Below are 5314 nucleotides of genomic sequence, written 5' to 3'. Positions count from 1 at the left end.
TTGGTGGAGGCATCGACGAAGATCCTCTATATTACCGCGAGGAGCGACCAGTTTGATATCGTCGGCAAATAGAAGGGTGTGTTGCGTGAGGTCGTCGGGCAAGTCATTTATGAAGACTAAGAACAACAAGGGCCCAAGCACTGAACCTTGAGGCACGCCACTGCTCGCACTGGAGACGTCGGACCGCGAACCATTAACTTGGACTTGGACGGAGCGATCTGAGAGGAAGGCACCAGCCCATCGTATAATATCCGGATGGAAACTATATGCTTGAAGCTTGACAAGTAATAGGCGGTGGTTTACCGAGTCAAAAGCTTTGGCAAAGTCCAATAAAACGATGTCAACAGCATCACTATCATCGAGGATGCGCGTCACCAAATTCTTCCATTACTAGTAAGTTGGTCAAGCATGATCTCTTCGGCACGAAGCCGTGTTGGGAATCAGAGATAGAGGCTGTGTTTAGGAGGTGGAGCATCATACTTTTCTTAAGGATGGTTTCGAACATCTTGCTGATTATTGATGTAAGGGAAACCGGTCGGTAGTTAAGCGGGTCTTCGCGGCTCCCTTTCTTGAAAATTGGGCAGATTATTGCTGTTCTCCAGTCTGCAGGTATAACACCCGTCGCCAATGACATATTGAATAGTCGTGTTAAGGGCTCGCAGATGACCGGAGCCAACGCTTTGATAACCCGTGGGTGTATGCCGTCAGGGCCGTGACCCTTGTTGACATCGAGGCCTTGAATAACACGTTTGACTTCGTCCCGCGTGATGACCAATCGAAGCATTGGAGGTACCGATCTATCAAATGGAGGGGGTTCACGACCATCATCTTGTTTGAAAATAGTTGAAAAAGCCTCGGCAAATAATTGACTCTGTTGATAAGGGTCCTCAATCGATACGCCTGTTGAGTCTACCAACGTTGCAATCTGGTTGTTCAAGATAACGAGTAGGGTGGTCACTCTCGCCCAGCAATGGGCCGAGAGGAAACTGTCCCTAAAAGGTCGGGCGGAGGTGGCGAACGCGTACATCGCGTCCATCATCTACTACCGCCTGACCGTCGTACCTTGTCCCGACCCTACCATCACCAAACTAGAACGCATCATCTTCCGCGTCTTGTGGAAAGGATGCGTCCCGATGGTCAGGCGATCCATTTGCTGTCAACACCCGTTAAAAGGAGGGCTGGGCATGCCGTGGTTGATGATGCGCAGACACGCGCTGAGACTGCGACATCTCCGGCTCTTCGTAGATGACGGTGAACAGGTGTGGTCGCCGTTTGTGAGGCACGCATTCCCGCAACTTGTCTCCATGACCAAACTGCAGTCGTGGATCAAAAAGAGGCCGAGGAAGGGCAAATGGCACCGCGAGTGTCGCGTTGCTCTCAAGCAACTCTACCGTCCTGGGTCAACCTTGAGTGACTTCAACACAACCAAAGCATTCTATAGGGGATTAGTGGAGGGGAGGTACGACGACGATCTCGGGGCAAACCTGGGCGTCGATGAGGAATACCTGACCCGCCTGTTTCAAACGACTTTCGGCCCGGGACCTATGGACAACTTCCAGAGATCCCTGGCCTGGCAGTGCTACCGAGAAGCGCTACCCGTTCGGGATAAGCTCTATACGCATGGCTCGAGAAACACGGGGCCGACGTGCCCGAGATGCGGGCAGAGCGACGAAACCGCTCTGCACGCAATCGTGCAGTGTCCAGCAATTTCCGACCTGTGGGCTTTTGTCGAACGACTGCTGTCACGTGTGGGACGTGTCGGTTTATCAGCTGAGTCTATCGTTAATATCGTCACGCCTCCTTCCTTCAAACGGGAAGGAAGAGCTATTTTTATCATACTTGTGGCTATGGCGAAAGAATGTATCTGGTGGACGCGCCTGAAAGGATTAGAGACAAACACTTTCCTCTCTGGTCAATCTCTCATCAACTTCTTCAAGTATCACTTGAGGAGGAAAGTGAGAGTAGAGAGGCAAGTTTTGTCTAGTGAATGTTTTAAAAAAAGATGGGTGAATGTAGCAAGGATGGCACGTATGAATGACGAAGCCACCTTGACTATGATTCTATGAACCATAAAAATTAATACAGAGAGTTGCTTATTTGCAAAAAAAAAAATAAAAGAAATATAACATGTGACTTCATTGACCGAGGTTACCGTGGTCTTTTCCGTAGGCTTTTCTTTCCACGGGTAAACCTCACCTGTCCTCCCCTTTACACTTCATATTGATTTCTGTGATAACGATCCCTATTGATCAATTGTTTTTCCTCTCCCCCCTTTTTTTGTCCTCTTTCTCTCCTTTTACGATCCCTTTTGATCGAACCCCCCCTTTTTTTTCTTTTTTTTTTACCTTCAAAAGAAAAGCTCTACCTTGTAATTTGTTCTATCTGTGTGCAGCCCTGTGTGGCTAATAAAGAAACATATCTATCTATCTATCTATCTATCTATCTATTTCTATTTGTCTGTCTATCTACCTATGTGTCCCTCTGTCCTTCTGTCTGTCTCTATCTATCTATCTATCTATCTATCTATCTATCTATCTATCTATCTATCTATCTATCTATCTATATCTATCTATCTGCCTGCCTGTTTGCCTGCCTGCCTGCCTACGTACCAGCGACTACACTGTCATCCTATTAAGATAGCAATGTGTTGTTTCAAGGAGATTTGGCCGCTATTTCTACCATGTAATGTAACACCGAACGGATCTCAACCACTGGCCTGTGTGGCCACCCTCTTGTTGTTGGTGGAATTTGTCTTGACCACACCGTTCATTTTGTGCTTTTTAGTTCGATCTGAAACGAACTTAGTGTGAGTAAAGTTCTTGTCTGATCTTGTACTTTCGGGGTACAAGAAAGCAATCACTCACTAGCCGTTGCTTTAATAATCCAGAATCTCTGCCCGTCAGAAACAACAAGACGCAGACGTGAAATATATATAACTACTTTATTCTCTTTCTTGGTAACAATAACAATAAGTGTGTTATCTGATGTCGTTGATTCTGGGGCGCGCAAGGCTGAAAGTAAATCGATTGTAATATTCACAATGTCCAGCCGCCAAAAACAGAAAGGGTCCAAGATGGCGTCGAACAATGGAGACGATGTTGGTCTGCAACAATTTTGGTTAAAGCCCTTTTGGTAAGGACTGCTAGAAGCAAGTCCTGACGGAGAGAGAAAATATGTGACCGCTGCCTTCGATAGCCATGTCCCAAGTCCTCGCTTGCTGCTGCTAGTGGTCAAACGTTCTACGATCCCCCTGCCTTGGCCAGGGTCGTGCTTCCGGTGGTTCGCGCATGCGCGAGAGGGGCCTTCCCTGTCTGTGCCTTGGTGAAGGCACCAACACGCGCGAAATACAAATGGACCGTGCGCGAGCGCGCCGTTGTAGGATCACTACAGGCTCCCCTCCAGTGCGTACGCACGAAAGGAAACTTATTGTAGTGACTGCAAAACTCAAGGTGGACACCAGATAACCAAATAGCACACAATAATATAATGGCAAAATTTATAACATACACAAGAAATTTACTAAAGGAAAAAGAGAAAAAATACTCAATGAGCAAAAATCAAGAGTGCATGCATGAAAGTGTATACGTCACAAAGTATAGAGCCTTCCGCTGTAGGAAGCGGAGGGAATGCAAAACTCACAGTTAATGAACCTAGGCGAAATTAAATCCAACTTCTCTAAAGGTGGTTGATCCTGCAAAATAGCAGTTAAATCAATTGCTGCAGGAGAGGAAATGGAATTGACAGAAGCTCGCTAGTAACACAAAAGGCAAAAGTGCAAACATGCTGGTGTGATGCGCGACACAGATAATTTTCTGTTAATTACGTGACCAAACAGTGGTCTAACAGGGAAAAATAATTACGCCTATAAATCGGCGCAGCGCATTTGAACATCCGACGTCTATGAGTCGGGAAAAGAATTAGGCTAACGCAAACGTGTTGCAAAAAACAAGGCAATACACGTGCGAAGCAAAAGGCGCATGAAATGCAATAGTGCTTGCCAGACCAAAAAACAGCAAGAATATGCCAGTGGTTAAGCGATTATATGCCTCGTTCGTACAGGAACAAAGGTATGACATGCTGGCGCGTTATAATGGACAAACAACCCTCTCTATGTATACGTGACCGCTAGGGTCTATAGAAATGAGGGGTGTCCACAAAAGGCAAATTTAGCATGGAAAAAAAACAAGCGAGAAAAGCATGTGTGACGTATGTATGTGAGAGAGAGCATTTATGTGTGTGTACGTGTGTGCGACAGAAATACATACAAGGTGAATGCGAGCAAAATACAAAAAATACAGCGCATAGAAAAAAATGTCTCTCGGGCTATTCCAGACAAGAGTTAATTTACCAGTCTGTAATAGCCTGATGTACAATAGCAGTTCGTTCTGTAACAGAAATGTTGAAATCACAAAATGCAGATGCCGGTTGAACACATATCGTGTAACGGTTGTGGCTTCGATGCTGTGACAGGTTAACTGGAACAAAAGAAATCTCGTAGAAAGTGCTGGGCTGTGAATTCTTGGTGTGCTAATGCACAAACGGCAAGTGGACCAAACTTCCGCGAGTTGCTATGTACATCTTGGTGGAGGTCGACGGTGTTGAAAGGCGACGTTGGTGGTGGAAGGCGACTGTAGTGGACTTGGGACAACATCGTTCTTAGTGATGATGGCGACGAAGATAGCGACGACGTGAAGTAGAAAGACGACGATGATGATGACGAAGGTGGAGAAAAGGCATCGAATATATGATGGCGTTCGTCATCATGGCTGTAGAATAAGAAAAAGGCTCCTTCTACAACTGTTTGTGGTGACCGGAAACAAATCGTCGAAAGATGAATGCGTAGAGTTAAATCGTGTTCCGACTTCGCAGAAAAACTGGATTTTTTTTTGTTGATAAGTGATCTCTGGTTTTAGACCAGAATCACGTCGGGAGGTCACCAGTGAAACGAACTTGATGTGTGAGTGTGAATAAATATCTGTTCTTGTACTTTCGGGGTACAAGAAAGCAATCACTCCTCGTTCGTTAATTATCCGTTCGTTAATTATCCAGAATCTCTACTAGTCAGAAACAACAAGACGCAGACGTGAAATATATATAACTACTTTATTCTCTTTCTTGTTAACAATAACAATAAGTGTGTTATCTGATGTCCTTGATTCTGGGCGCGCAAGGCTGAAAGTTAATAGATTGTAATATTTACAATCTTCAGCCCCAAAACAGAAAGGGGTCAAGATGGCGTCGAACAGGGAAGTTGAAAGTGGTCGGCAACAATTTGGTTAAGGGTATTCGGCCGACTGCTGCTATCAACCGGAGA

Source organism: Octopus sinensis, linkage group LG4 (genome assembly GCF_006345805.1).
Source record: "Octopus sinensis linkage group LG4, ASM634580v1, whole genome shotgun sequence".
NCBI lineage: Eukaryota > Metazoa > Mollusca > Cephalopoda > Octopoda > Octopodidae > Octopus > Octopus sinensis.
The sequence above is the reverse complement of the archived record's forward strand: the minus strand, read 5'-3'. Positions refer to the sequence as shown.